The sequence below is a fragment of the Lissotriton helveticus genome, chromosome 8 (assembly GCF_964261635.1).
Source record: "Lissotriton helveticus chromosome 8, aLisHel1.1, whole genome shotgun sequence".
NCBI classification, from domain to species: domain Eukaryota; kingdom Metazoa; phylum Chordata; class Amphibia; order Caudata; family Salamandridae; genus Lissotriton; species Lissotriton helveticus.
In genome coordinates, this window is record NC_136069.1 from 1,448,541,327 (window position 1) to 1,448,557,512 (window position 16,186).

Here is a 16,186-nt window from a genome sequence, read left to right on the forward strand (position 1 = left end):
TCTAAACCAGTCTAGCTGGTTCTCACACTGCCTACACAAAGACTTCAAAGACTTTTCTGGGTATAAGAAGGGGCTGTGTCCCCTTCCAAATTGTTCTTGTTTCTAACTTGAATCCGCCAGGGGCGTGCTGCTACTGGGGCTCAGGGGAATCCCTGAGCCCTGCCCAGCCCCTGGACTCCTGATGGACTTTCCCTGCTGGGAGCTGCTGGGCTCTACCTTATGTCCTGGACTACTGAAGTCCTGGACCCCTGAAGGACCTTTTTCTGGACTTTGGTTGCCTTTTAGCGCTAGGAGCGCTTTATTTTCCTGCTGAAGCGCTTGGGACTTGCTATTCTAGCGCTTTGGAGCGCTTTATTGCCCCAAGCGCTTGAGAGCGCTTTATGTGTGCTTACAGCGCTGTACCTTGCCCACGCGCTTAATAGCACTTTATTTTTATATTTATTTATCTCGAGGGAGCCCACCCCTCGGATAATGACTCCCCGCCTGCCTGCCTAAGTGGGGCCGCTGCGCTGCCTGCAGCGACCCGGAAGTGGTTGGCTGGCCGGCCAATTGCAGCGCGGCCGGCCGGAAGTCCTGCCCCTGAGGCCGCGGCACAAAGGAAGAAGGCGCCCGAGAGATGGCGGCCGGTGCGGGGCTCCCATTGCTGTGGGAGAGCCCCGCAGGCACTAGCCAGCCGTGAGGAGAGAGCGGAGGGGGCGCGGGGCACATTGTCGGTGCCTGCCCCCACCGCCAGTGAAGCCGCCACGGAGAGAAGAGAGCCCGATCTGGCTGGTGGAGGCTGCGCGGCCGAGAGAAGGAGTGTGGCCGGCTGCTGGGGCTCCCGTGTGCAGAGGGAGCCCCGAGTGAGGAAGCTGAGTGGCCGAGAGAGGAGACGCGCTGCTCCCCCCGCCGGAAGAAGCCCCAGTGAAAACGCCGCCTCACAGCAGGTATCCGGTGAGTGCGGGCGTCTCTGGCGGAGGGTCTCCAATGGAAATGTAGAGCGGCCCCGTCTGGCAGCGGGCCGCTTCCCGGTGTAGGGGTGCATTTTTGCAATTTAGAGCCCAGAGAGGCTCATGGGCATAGTTGGAGCAGCAGGGCGGCCCCGGTTGGCAGCGGGTCGCCCCAACGTGAAGTAGAGCCCAGAGAGGCTCTGAGGGGGCATGTCTTGAGAGCCCACGAGGGGCTCAGGGCCCAGATTGTGTTAGAGCCACGAAGGCTCTGGGGGCATTTCTTGAGAGCCCACGAGGGGCTCAGGGCCCAGATTGTTTTTAGAGCCACGGAGGCTCTAGGGGACATTGTGGTGTAGAGCCTGCTAGGCTCAGGGGGCCATTTCTGAGATGTCGAGCCCCAGGAGAGAGGCTCCACCGACCCCCACAGTTATTCACAGAGCCTGCTAGGCTCAGGGGGCATATTTGTTCAGAGCCTGTGTGGCTCCAGCATTTGGCCACAGTGTGATGTCAGAGCCTGTGTGGCTCCAACGATTGAGCGCAGTTCTGTCCCTGAGGGCTAGTGAGAGCCCTGCCGCAGTTCTGCATCCCAGCTGCCCAGCAATTAGTGGGCAGCTGCACCGTTTAGGCGCAATTTCAGGAGAGAGTCCCTGTGTGGGACAGAGAGGGCACAGTGGTGCTAGGCCTTCACAGCTGCGCAGCACTTAGTGCCAGCTGCTACGTTTAGGCTTTCTTTTCTTGAGACTGGCGCTGCATGGCAGCGCGCCCTGACATTTGGACACAGGGCGTCTGAGCCCCAACAAGGCCAGTTGGTCTAGGGACTGCCACAGGTGGTGGCTTATGTAGGTTGTGCGCAATTGTATGGTTATTGCACCTCTGAATGTATTTCCTTGCATCATGTGTTATTCCTGCTCCTCTGAATGTTTTTAGACATCATGTGACTTTTGCGCTACTGTATTGTTATGGTACCTCTGAATGTATTTTTATTGCATCATGTGCTTTATTCTTAACACCGCTGAATGTGTAGGTTTATACATTATGTGTTTCTCTTTACTACTCCTCTGAATGTATATTTATGCATCATGGGTAATGTGTTCTTTCCTAGACCCCTAAATGCTGTGTGATACTTAGGTGGTTGTTCTTTTTGATACAGGTGGTCCTAGTGAGGTCCTGATCCCCTGCGTGACATTCTCCTAAGGTGTTTAGGGTTGCGTAGGTGGTACTTACCTGTCCCCAGTAGTTACTGGATGTGATTTACAACTGTTATTCTTTTTGCTATACTTATTCTAAGTTCTATAAGTGCTATTTCTATATCTACCAAGTGTTGATTCTGACAGTGGCCCATGTGGCCCTGTCCTCTACATAATCCCTTATGAATGTTGCCCGTGCCAGTTGGCACAATGTACATGTGTGCTTTTTATCTGATGTGTTTTGACAATACAAAAGTTATTTAATATAACCTTGTGTGGAGTTCCTTTTGTGGTGTGCCTAGTATGTTGTTGCTGTTGTGTGCTGGCGCAAATGCTTTACACATCGCCTCCGAGTTTAGCCTCACTGCTCGTGCCAAGCTACCAAGGGGGTGAGCAGGGGTTATCTTGGCGTGTGACTTCCTTGCCCTGACTAGAATGGTGGTTTCTGCCAGGCTTTGGTGTCAGCCTTAGCCTACCAGAAATAGCCAGTTCTAACATGTTGGTCAGCGGTGCGGATTTGGACTTGTGTTTGCGCAGTGCCATAGCGACAACTGGCTACATTACAAAACTCTGCATTTTTCAGATAGTCACATGTTTGGGATTATTGTTTTTGATTTTGTTTTTCCTCAAGAGTGTCATTTTCAGATGGTGTATCTGCGCTTTATGTTTAGTGGCAGATGAGAGAAAATGGCAGGGCGGGACGCCAGTAGAGGGGCAGGTTCCCATAGATTAGGAATCCCTTGCTGGGTCCAGTAGCCAATCCCTATTCCTGTCCCTGTGTGGGTAGATGGAAGAGAGGGAGTGTGGAGGAGAAATAGCTTGCTTGGGAGGGTGGTTGTCCCCTGAGTGTAGCGTGTGTGTCTGGATTCCCCAGTATGGTAGGATCCAGTGGTGGCAGCTTAAATGTGTCCAGTGTGTGAAGTCCCATTCCCAGTTCCCAGAGTATGGTGCCTGGTGCTCAGTAAGAGGGTGACAGGTTGAAAGATCAGAGGCAGTGAGGAACTGTCTCACCAGTCTGGAGGGGGAGTGTGTGGATGAGTGCTGTGTTGAACTGGAGGAGTTGGTGTGAGGTTTTTTTAAGGAGCTTGCACATGAGGTGTACCTCTGGTGGTGTGCAGGAGGTCCTGCAGAGGCACTGGACAAGAAGGTGGATGTCTGGCGGTGTGCTAGATGTCTTGCAGAGACATTAGGGAGTGATTCTAAAAGTAGTGGCTTGTGTATCTGATGATCCTGTGTAGGTGAAGAGGTTCATGTGTAGCCCAGCTAGGTCCCATTAGGATGGTAGGGGTGTAGGGGCTCACGCCCTGTCTCAGTGGAGGCGGAGTGAGTGTGGGACGGTGTGTCCCACGTTGGCCCGAAACCCTGTCTCTGGGCCTGGAGGGTTCCCTAGGGGAGCGCCAGGTCAGGGGCCTAGGCTGTACATACAGGTCAGTTGAGGAGGATCTTCCTGTGTCTAGAGGACAGGGAGTGTCTGTAACCAGAACTCCGGCGGTCCTAGTGTTGGGCAGTACCGCTCCTAAGTGGAGGGTGCAGAAGTCCTGGCTCGCTGAGCATTTGACCGTCTAGAGTGCTTGACCATTTGGGGGGCCTCTGGAGGTCGTTCCCCGAGGAGGGGGAAAGCCAGGATGGGGTTGTAGCCTCACCTGGAAGGAATACTGGAGGAGAGTGTGTCACTGATACGTCGCTGGCGTGTGCTCTGTCTAGCCTGGGACATACTGAGACTCACCCTGTGATAGGGAGTACTGGAGGAGAGTGTGTCGCTGATACGCCGTTGGCGTGTGCTCTGTCTAGCCTGAGACATACTGGGCCTGTAATCATGGAACTGGAAGGGGGTGCGGAGGGACGGTGTACTTCTGACCCCGGTGCAACCTGAGGGTTTAGATCCTAGGTTGGGAGATTAGGAAGCTTCCAGGTCAAGAGGAATCTCTACCAAAGTATATCAGCTGAAGAGACTGAGGGGGCTGCCCTTGCTGTGTGTTCTGGGGCCCACCTGCAGTTTGTTGTTTCCACTAAGGTAGAGGAAAGCGGGCTTTGCTGTGTGCTGTGTCCCCCCACCTGCTTGAAGAGGGACTGTGCTGTGTGCTTTGTACCTCAGAAGTGAAATAGTTTCCAGGTGGTAGACCAGTGATGGAGTGAGGTCCTGATCTGGTAGGAGTTGTGTTCTGGTGAGTGCTTCCCTGTGAGGGCGCGGGAACCCAGAAGTAGAGGTAGGGTGGGGCATGCTTGCCCGTGACCTCTGGTCAGCCTGAGGGGGGTTGGTCCCTAGGTTGATGGATCAGTGGTAGTTGTAGCTACCCTGAGAGAGAGAGTGGAGATTGGCTACTGTGTGCCAGGGGTTACTGCCCCCCACTCTGTGGATTGGTTAGGACCTGTGATATTTGGATGGCCTAGGGCCTGGTCCTGGCTGTGGATGACTAGTGAGTACCAGTGGGGTACCCTAGTTGTGCCAGAGAGCTTTTGTTGAGGGAAATCTATGTGGGTTCAGAGTGGCGAAAAACTGGAAGGTGTCCCTGCCGTGCGGGCCCGTGTCCATGTTTTGTCGCCCAAAGCAAGGAAGCCCATCAGTGGAGTGATTGGTCTACCCTGCGTTTTGGCTGAAAGGGGGTTGTGTTGGACCTGGCCCTTTTGGCAGGTTCACCCCAAGACTTTTTTGCTTTTTCCTAGCCTGTTTCTGGAACCTGGGTTGGTGATTTTAGGCCTCTGCGCACTTTTTCGCTGTGGTACAGTGTAAAGTGCGTGTGCTCCCTGTGTATGTGTGGTGAGTGACCTGCCCTCCCATAGGAATGAATGGGGAATATGTATGCCCATGGTAGTTCCTGATGTGTGGGGAGTGCAGGGTCGAGTTTGATATGTGTGAACTCGTGAGAAGGAATGCTGCGTAATGGTGTATGCGGCATGGTTGTGTCTAGTCTAGAAGCGCCACTTTTAGAAGTTGGCATATTTGTGTAGTGAGTCTGTTGGCACGTGATTGGCTGGTGAGCCTGGCCCAGGAGTGCCCGGGCCTGCTTGTGGATTGACTGTCTGGTTTGAGTGTGACAGGGGCTGCAGAGCCCCCAGATGGTTGTCTGAGTCAGCCCGTGGATGAAAGGCAGCATCTGCTGCCAGGGAAGTGGGAGGAGATTAGCACCTGATAGTGAAGGGCTGTGCCTGCCTGCCACAATGCTGGCTCCACCCCCCCGCTGGGAGACTGTCACCTCTGTCCCTGATACTGAAGGGACATCCCTCTAAACCAGTCTAGCTGGTTCTCACACTGCCTACACAAAGACTTCAAAGACTTTTCTCGGTATAAGAAGGGGCTGTGTCCCATTCCAAATTGTTCTTGTTTCTAACTTGAATCTGCCAGGGGCGTGCTGCTGCTGGGGCTCAGGGGAATCCCTGAGCCCTGCCCAGCCCCTGGACTCCTGATGGACTTTCCCTGCTGGGAGCTGCTGGGCTCCACCTTATGTCCTGGACTACTGATGTCCTGGACCCCTGAAGGACCTTTTTCTGGACTTTGGTTGCCTTTTAGCGCTAGGAGCGCTTTATTTTCCTGCTGAAGCGCTTGGAAGCGCTTGACTTGCTATTCTAGCGCTTTGGAGCGCTTTATTGCCCCCAAGCGCTTGAGAGCGCTTTATGTGTGCTTACAGCGCTAGGAGCGCTGTACCTTTCCCACGCGCTTAATACCGCTTTATTTTTATATTTATTTATCTCGAGGGAGCCCACCCCTCGGATAATGACTCCCCGTCTGCCTGCCTAAGCGGGGCCGCTGCGCTGTCAGCAGTGACCTGGAAGTGGTTGGCCGGCCGGCCAATTGCAGCGCGGCCGGCCGGAAGTCCCGCCCCTGAGGCCGCGGCACGAAGGAAGAAGGCACCCGAGAGATGGGGCTCCCATTGCTGTGGGAGAGCCCCGCAAGCACTAGCCAGCCATGAGGAGAGAGCAGAGGGGGCGCGGGGCACATTGTCGGTGCCCGCCCCCACCGCCAGTGAAGCCGCCGCGGAGAGAAGAGAGCCCGGTCTGGCTGGTGGAGCCTGCGCGGCCGAGAGAAGGAGTGTGGCTGGCTGCTGGGGCTCCTGTGTGCAGAGGGAGCCACGAGTGAGGAAGCTGAGCGGCCGAGAGAGGAGACGCGCTGCTCCCCCGCCAGAAGAAGCCCCAGTGAAGATGCCGCCTCACAGCAGGTATCCGGTGAGTGCTGGCGTCTCGGGCGGGGGGTCTCCAATGGAAATGTAGAGCGGCCCTGTCTGGCAGCGGGCCGCTTCCCGGTGTAGGGGCGCATTTTTGCAATTTAGAGCCCAGAGAGGCTCATTGGCAAAGTTGGAGCAGCAGGGCGGCCCCGGTTGGCAGCGGGTCGCCCCAACATGAAGTAGAGCCCAGCGAGGCTCTGAGGGGGCATGTCTTGAGAGCCCACGAGGGGCTCAGGGCCCAGATTGTGTTAGAGCCACAAAGGCTCTGGGGGAATTTCTTGAGAGCCCACGAGGGGCTCAGGGCCCAGATTGTTTTTAGAGCCTCAGAGGCTCTAGGGGACATTGTGGTGTAGAGCCTGCTAGGCTCAGGGGGCCATTTCTGAGATGTCGAGCCCCAGGAGAGAGGCTCCACCGACCCCCACAGTTATTTACAGAGCCTGCTAGGCTCAGGGGGCATATTTGTTCAGAGCCTGTGTGGCTCCAGCATTTGGCACAGTGTGATGTCAGAGCCTGTGTGGCTCCAACGATTGAGCGCAGTTCTGTCCCTGAGGGCTAGTGAGAGCCCTGCCGCAGTTCTGCATCCCAGCTACCCAGCAATTAGTGGGCAGCTGCACCGTTTAGGTGCAATTTCAGGAGAGAGTCCCTGTGTGGGACAGAGAGGGCACAGTGGTGCCAGGCCTTCACAGCTGCGCAGCACTTAGTGCCAGCTGCTACGTTTAGGCTTTCTTTTCTTGAGACTGGCGCTGCATGGCAGCGCACCCTGACATTTGGACACAGGGCGTCTGAGCCCCAACAAGGCCAGTTGGTCTAGGGACTGCCACAGGTGGTGGTTTATGTAGGTTTTGCACAATTGTATGGTAATTGCACCTCTGAATGTATTTCCTTGCATCATGTGTTATTCCTGCACCTCTGAATGTTTTTAGACATCATGTGACTTTTGCGCTACTGTATTGTTATGGTACCTCTGAATGTATTTTTATTGCATCATGTGCTTTATTCTTAACACCGCTGAATGTGTAGGTTTATACATTATGTGTTTCTCTTTACTACTCCTTTGAATGTATATTTATGCATCATGGGTAATGTGTTCTTTCCTAGACCCCTAAATGCTGTGTGATACTTAGGTGGTTGTTCTTTTTGATACAGGTGGTCCTAGTGAGATCCTGGTCCCCTGTGTGACATTCTCCTAAGGTGTTTAGGGTTGCGTAGGTGGTACTTACCTGTCCCCAGTAGTTATTGGATGTGATTTACAACTGTTATTCTTTTAGCTATACTTATTCTAAGTTCTATAAGTGCTATTTCTATATCTACCAAGTGTTGATTCTGACAGTGGCCCATGTGGCCCTGTCCTGTACATAATCCCTTATGAATGTTGCCCGTACAAGTTGGCACAATGTACATGTGTGATTTTTATCTGATGTGTTTTGACAATACAAAAGTTATTTTAATATAACCTTGTGTGGAGTTCCTTTTGTGGTGTGCCTAGTATGTTGTTGCTGTTGTGTGCTGGCGCAAATGCTTTACACATCGCCTCCGAGTTTAGCCTCACTGCTCGTGCCATGCTACCAAGGGGGTGAGCAGGGGTTATCTTAGTGTGTGACTTCCTTGCCCTGACTAGAATGGTGGTTTCTTCCAGGCGTTGGCGTCAGCCTTAGCCTACCAGAAATAGCCAGTTCTAACATTGTTGGTCAGCGGTGCGGATTTGAACTTGTGTTTGCGCAGTGCCATAGCGACAACTGGCTACATTACAAAACTCTGCATTTTTCAGATAGTCACATGTTTGGGATTATTGTTTTTGATTTTGTTTTTCCTCAAGAGTGTCATTTTCAGATGGTGTATCTGCGCTTTATGTTTAGTGGCAGATGAGAGAAAATGACAGGGCGGGACGCCAGTAGAGGGGGAGGTTCCCATAGATTAGGAATCCCTTGCTGGGTCCAGTAGCCAATCCCTATTCCTGTCCCTGTGTGGGTAGATGGAAGAGAGGGAGTGTGGAGGAGAAATAGCTTTCTTGGGAGGGTGGTTGTCCCCTGAGTGTAGCGTGTGTGTCTGGATTCCCCAGTATGGTAGGATCCAGTGGTGGCAGCTTAAATGTGTCCAGTGTGTGAAGTGCTGACATTTGCACACTGACGTTGTTCTTTTGCATTTGAAACAGTTTAGCTATGTCTTATTGCTAACTAGGACTCAATGTAGGCCTCGCCGCCATCTTGCTCAAAATGGATGTCTACTCCTGCATGATCACTATTCATTATTTCCACAGCACACAGTCAAGCAGATTCATGTTCTTGCTGTCTTCAATGAAAACCTTACAACTTTTACACCAAAATATTTCTCTTTTAAGGACCTTCTCATAACATACTGTGCTGTATTTATTCACAATAGCAAACTGTTGTTCATGTAAAGAGTTTGGCCTGCCATCTCCGGATGACATTATCAAAAAGTGGACAGAATCAGTATTCATGTAGATGGGTAGTGCCTAAATACTAATGTAATATGATATTTGATAATTCTGTGCTCCGGTTCATCAAAAATGTCTTTCTTTTATTCACATCATGATGAATCAGCATTTTCAACTATGTCGATTGTGAAGATTTCCCAAATAAACCGTTGATTTTGGGAATCAGCCAGAGGACTTTCTGATGCTGCTAGGGATGCTGCTTGATTCACTTTTTATTGTGGTGCTTGGTAATTTTTTTCATTTGAACATTATTCTGTAATGCCCTTTTTTGCTGAGAGCCTTCATGGTAATGTCTTTATGCAGTTGCATTTATGATTTTTGTACCCCACCTTTTGAATTTTTGTAATACATTTTTAAAATGTCTAATCCTGATCTAGACCTCAATCCTTGAGTCTGTCCTTACTTAATAGACTGCATTTTTATATCCTGAGGGGTGCCTTATCTCGAGGATACGCTGCCTCATGAAATTCTGGTTTACCAACATCTCCAATTAATCAATCTCTGGGCAAATTTTAGAGGTAATATTTTGGGATGTAAAATGATAGAGGTTTCCTGTGCCCATAATGGCAAGGGCACAAGAATTTTCACCTAACTATAGCATCACTCTAACCTTTGTTTTTTTCAGTGACTTTCTAGTTCCCCCCCCTCCATAATATAATAATAATGAGGTCTACCTGGCGGAAAGCATGGCCTAGGCTGTTTGAGGCAGGGGGTAGATTGCATGGCCTGGCGTAATTACTGCGGGCAGCCAACTACCGCCACACAGCGGGCAGTTAAAACCCTGCCACACCACCAGCAGTCAACCCCCGCCGCATGTAACCTTTCACCATGAATAATGTGGGGTTGACGGCAGCCCAACCCTAATATTATGGAAGTATGTTCCTAGTTCATGACATCTAGGACAATAATATTTGGACAATAATATTTACCTTCCAATTGTGTAGTTGTAGCAAGGTAATATATACTAATCATTGTGCATGGATTTGCTTGAAACTGGATCCTCTTAATGCTGAACCATTGAGAGAGGATATGTCTTCCCATTCCTCAGTTATTAGGGGATTTGGGTTGGAAATTAGTTAGCCCCTTCCGTGCAGGGCTGTTTCCCACCCGCTGTGCTGGGGTTGGGGGGTGCGCATGGCGCCCCGGTGCTCATGACGAGGTCAGCTCGTCATGAGCCATGGCGCTCCGGTGCTCATGACGAGCTGAGCTCATCATGACCACGTACTTTCCAATGGAACGCTCAGCACAACAGGGGAATTAGCCCAGCATGCGAGCGTTACATCTAACGGGTGCAGTCATGACGAGCTCAGCTCGTCATGAGCACCGGAGCGCCGTGGCTCATGACGAGCTGACCTCGTCATGAGCACTCAAGAGGTTAAAATACGAATCATAGTTTTTTTGTTTTTTTCGACACTTTTTTAATGTTAATTAAATAATTAATTGGTAACAACATGCAAATTATTTAACTGATTAATTGACATTTTAAATTATTTAGTAGCTTGTCATTTTTAATATGTATTATATAATTTTTATTTAACTAGTCATTTTTAATATAGTGGCACATTGTTGGGTTTGTAGGGAATTAGGGCGGAACGTTTTTTTAAATGTAACTTTTTTTAATAGATGCTTATGTTAATTTCATTTTTAAATAATACTTATTTAAATATTTCATTGTTTTACTTAGTTTAATTATTTAATATTTTTTAATTAATTGCTACTTTTTGATGAGTTTATTGATAAATTATAGAAGATAGTTTTATTTTAATTATTTGTTTTGATTTTAATGTTTCATTTAATAATATATTTTATATTATTAATGTGTATATATAAATGGCTTTTCATTGCTTGTTGGTTCTCTTGGGAGGTAGGAATGGGAGCGTTTTTATTTTAAATAATTTTGTAATATGAAATGTATATCTTTCCCTTTTAATTGAATATTATGTATTTATAATGAATGTGTTTTATTATAAATATGTTTAAATATTTACCTTTTCAAAAGTTTGGTGATTCATATCTCTCAAAAGTCTAACATTTTACTACCGTTGTTTAGATTGGAATGAGAGTACTTAATCTAACCTCTCCAAAGTTCAATATTTTCCCTGCTTTTCCTTACATTGGAATTAGGCAGCAATTTATCTCCTTCAAAGTGCAGCACTTTCTCTACAATTGTTCATGTTGGATTATTTTATTGTTGTTATTTTTTTAATGGTTGAATTATTTATCTGCATGATGAGTGATGTCATCATTGATGTAATGTGGGCTGTCATCTGTGATGTCATTTAACAAGTCATGAGTGACGTAATACGTGGCGTCATAAGCAATGCATGGCACATCGTGAGTTATACTTAGCTTAGTGAAATATAATGAGAGAATTTCAGTGTTCTTTTATTTTATTAAACGCTACACTGTGTATAACTTTGTCAGCAAACACTAACATCACTTTAACCTTTGTGTTCATTAAGGGAGAACCTGGAGACTTTTATGAAAGTTAATTTGTCGTTTTGAACATCTTTGACACTTTAATCTTTGGTTTCTTTCAGTGAATTTCTGAATTTTGTTAATGAAAAGTAAGGCATTTTTACCACACCTCACTATAACATTACTTCAATCTTTGTTTTTTTCTATAGCGAATTTCATTTTTTTTTAACCATATTCAGCCAATTCTCCACTGTACACAGACTTCAGCCATCTGCAGTAGGCGAGGTGGTTGGCTGCAAGGCTTGGCATCTAGCCATGTCTTACACCAAACCTCCAATGGTTTGCTAACCCCATGCTGTGCATGACTTTCTAAACAAACCAGTCTTCATCTACCTACAATCTGTGACTGTGTGTAGGAGAGATTGGAATAATATTTGTATTTTGTTTTGTGTGCAGGCTCACACATGACACATTAAGGGGAGGGGGAAGAAAAGCACTGTGGCGTTATCCACTTTCACCCACCCCAACTTACGTACGTTCTTCAGGACAGCATCATGATCCCTGTAGGAGGTGGAAGAGAAAGGGTCTAGGATGTGTCCCTAGCGGTGGATGGATCTCTGGCACTCAATAGGCCTACTGCACAACAGAGAACGGGAAGAGTTCACCTGCTGGCAGTAGATCATGAAACCATGTCTCATTATATGCCACTGCATTCTGCTCCCTTTGGAAAATCCACCACCCTCATGTTGTTGTGCTGGGAATGGCTCTCCACATCCTCTGCTCTTCTTTCTAGTGACTTCACACATGCCATTAGCTGCTGTTCCTTCAACGCTGCAGTCCGGGTGATAGGGAGGACTTTGGCCAGTTCTTGCTCAATGTCATGTACCCTGTCAGTCAGCTTGGGATGATCTGCCTGCTCCAGGGTGAAGCTGACTGATTTTGTTGAGGCGGCCCTCAAGGGAAGTGTACACTTGTTTGATGGAGGGACCCACTGCGAGTTCACAGTCTAGTTTGGAGTCCAGGGTGTCCGCTGTCGCCTGCCATGGTGGTCAGCAAACCTCAGCAGCTCGGTTCACAGACACAGAGGTGCAGCCAGGTGTCAACGCTGCTCCCATGTCAGACAGTCCATTGTTGCTCCAGATGCCCAGGCACTATGTATGACATGTGGTGTAGTGCAGTGTGGCCAATGGACCCCTCTCCTCCAGTGCAGTATGGTAGCCAGGATTCTCCGTTCAGAAGGCACGTCTAGAAATCCTCTCTACACTCAAGAGCTCACTACCAGAGGGTGAGGAAAGCTGCACCACCCAGTTGCCTACTCCAATAAAACAGTGGCGACCAGAATCTGTGTTCTCCAGTGCCCCAGCGAATAACAGCAGATCAAGGGCCTGGGGCCAAACCCACCCCATGCCCCTGTGACCCGCTCCCACCAATGGCTTATATCAGCGACTTGAGCCAGTTAGTGGAGCCCCCCATCAGTCTTGTGTGGTGTCCTTGGAGATATGGGTGTGCTGCAGTGCAGAGATTGCTTAGGGCATGGTGTGCACACCTACAGATGCCAGGCCTGGGCCCAACACGACCCCTAGACCTCCTCTGCCCTCTCTCCACCTTCTCCTCAATGGGACATTGACACCAGGGCTCAATCCACTGTGCTCTCTCTGAATCTGTGACTCAGCCAGCAGGATCCTCACCCAGGCTGGATTTTACAAGCGTGAGTACAACAGTCACCTCCGAGTCCACTGGAGAACCTCCTGATGCAGGTCATGCAACAGGGTCCTCTTACATGCAAAGTCGCAGTGCTCCCACCACACAAGTTCATCTCAGCTCAGGGGCCTCTCCCTCCACAGTGTCCAGCCAGTGCCACCGCCTCCGGACTGTGCTTCAGAGAGGCACGGGCCACCATTGGCAATTTCCTCTGTGTAGCCTGGTGCAAAGGTGGCACATGCTGTGCTTTGCAGACTTCCCCACGTCAGTACGCAGGAGCACCTCTACCAATCACAGTTCCAAGGGGAGCCAGACGGTCTTCTCACACAGATCAGCAATGTGTTTCCATGCAACCTGCCAGACTTTGCCACCAGGTAAGGGCAATCTCCGGCAGCTGAATGTCTACAGCCACGGCCCACCTCCACTGTCAGGCTGCAGTAACTCCACAGCACCGACACCTCCCCCTCCGGGTCTCAGACACAGGCCCAGTGAGGCCTCCAGGCCCCAGGGACTTCTTCTAGGCATCGGCCGCAATAGAGTCGCAAGGATGGTGCAATGAAAAGTGCTGCATCACTGTTTTTCCCGTGCGATTTGCCACTTCTCTTAAATGAGGCCCTGATTCTGCATTTCCTCTTCCCCTGAGACTCTGGCTGGTCATCTAGGCTATTAGAGGGTGTGGGGGGGGGGGGGGTTGGTGACCTGTGCTGAACTTGGTCATGGCTGCTTCATTCTGCATTCCTGGGTTTTTCTTTTATTTCATTTCCTTAGCTGTGAATTTGCAAGCTCATTTAGCCTCTAGAAGCTGAAAAGTGACATTGGGGTGACTAACTTGATTTTTTTTCCCGCTATTTGGTCAGCCGTCACTTTTTTCACTCGTATCAAGATTTTTATTGCCGTGACGCTAGAGTTACTGGCAATCCAGGAGTGGGAGATCCCTATGGTGTGTAGGCAACGTGTGGAAGAGTCGTGAAAATCGTAAAAATCTATAGATGGTGTAACATTTTGTCGTACCCAAGCATCGTGTGCGAACTTGGTACACAATCCCAGAAGTATTTGAAATGTCTGTGGGAAACAGAGAACAAGGTGCTATCAGCTGATGTACGTGAGTGCAGAAAAAAACGCGTACTCCCGGGTCACCGTGTTCCTGTATGGACGATATTTCATTTCCTTAGCTGTGAATTTGCAAGCTCATTTAGCCTCTAGAAGCTGAAAAGTGACATTGGGGTGACTAACTTGATTTATTTTCCCGCTATTTGGCCAGCCGTCACTTTTTTCACTCGTGTCAAGATTTTTATTGCCGTGACGCTAGAGTTACTGGCAATTTTCGCCACTGCTAGCTGATCCTAACGTCCTGTACCAACGTATTGTAAATACATCACTAACATGGAGATAGATTTCTGCAATAGACCGCAGTAAAAAAAATGCCGCTAAACAAAGTCATAACTGGTTAGCGACAATTCTTGTAAATATGCCACTGGGAGTTAAATCAACAGGCACCCAAACTTGGTGGTTCATATAAACCTTAATGGCTCATTTTGCAATCACAACTTATCGGATAGCAGCCAAACCTGTGCAAAATTCATATGGCATATGTTAAAGAAAATGTATGCAAGAGCTGGTAGGGGAAACAGGGTCTTTAAATAATGCTGCATAATAACTTGAACTGTTCCTGAAATGTTATTTTATATGACTTTAAGATCTGTTAAAAAATTGGATCAAAAGACAATGTAACTATTAGGGAAGTATGAAAATAAATAAATATTTCACATTAAAAAATTGCAAACTATACTAAGAAATAAAAACAAATTTTATCTTCAAAGTGATATCTAATAATTATATCATAACTAATGTATTTTAAATTAATTAAAAACAATATTTCATACAACTATTTCATGGGGGGCAGAGCCAACCGCCATGCGTTGGAGCTCCCTGCCATCCAGGATCTCCTCACCTCCATCCAATGGCCATTGACTCACCACATCCACTGAAGAAGCTTCCTGGAGTGCCTGGGACCTCAGTAGTGCACTTGTGTAGCCCCAGGAGTGCTGGACCAGGACACATGGCCACCACATTCTCCCGACTATGATGCCCAGGACAAGATGACAGCCCGCTTTGTTCGTGGTGGCCACATTATTGACTCCAGTTGAGGTGGGGGCTTGCAGACTCTGGAGACCCCTCATGCGACCTCCCTTTACCGCCTGCGGTGGTGGGCATAGTGACATTTAGCAGTGTTTAGCCACAGGTCATCAAGGGAGTTGGTGGCCTCCCCTATGGCACTGCTTTTGATGATCCTTTGAAGCCCTTGCTCTATCTGGGTGCCATCATGAGGCACACGCAACACTCTAAAGATGATGCAAGTTCACCCTGCAAGGGATCAAGCAGGGCAATGGCTGTGGAAGTATGGTACATATGGACGACAAGTTTGATAAACTTCTGGCTGCCATTAATGCTTCTTGGGAGTGGTTTGGGGGAAAAATTGACACCCTTTCCGTTGAACTAGGCCTTATTTGTGAGGATTCACAGAAGGTCTCAGAGAAGGTCACAGCCCTGTGGACCCTGATGGCAGCGGTTCCGTCGGCAGAAAGTCACATCTAGGCTTTTGAGGAGCAGACTCAGCATATGGCTGCCCACCTGGATGGCCAGAAGGGCCAGCTAGGCGGAATAACATCTGCATTATGGGACTGCATGAGGGGGACTCACTGTTGGCTTTCCTTCAGACCTGGCTCTAGGAGATAGTGGACCCAAGGGTCTTTCTAACTTCTATGCCTTGGTACATGTAGACAGGGTCCCGGCTCGGGAGCCTCGCCCTGAGGTACTACCACATCCTGTGGTGGCCTGCCTCCTGCATTTCAGGGACCAGGATCATCTTCTACAGCAGGCCCGTGCTCATGACCCATTTTTGGTGGACAATATCAAGGTGTCCCTGTACCCTGCCCTTCCAGGTTCAAATGCAGAAGACATCCTTCATGGCAGTAAAGAAGAAGCTGTTTGAGTTGGGGCTGCTCTTCCCTGCTCATCTGCAGGTCCAGTCTGAAGATAAAGTACATTTCTTCACTGATTCATCTGCGGTGTGGGACTGGATTCAACTCTTTGATAAGTGCATGGTGCATCCTGAGACGTCTGTGCCTTCTTGTTCTTTACACCCCAAACACCAACATTCTCTGCAGTGAGTGGCATCTTGCCCTTCCATGATACAGGTTACTCTGGAACAGTTGAGCGCAGTAGATGTTGCTGCCACTATTGGTTCTGGAGGGAGTCCTTGTGACCCACATCCCCAGAGTGCTGTTCTTCCACTTCAGATTCTGAGGACTCCACAACTCCTGGTCTTGAATACAT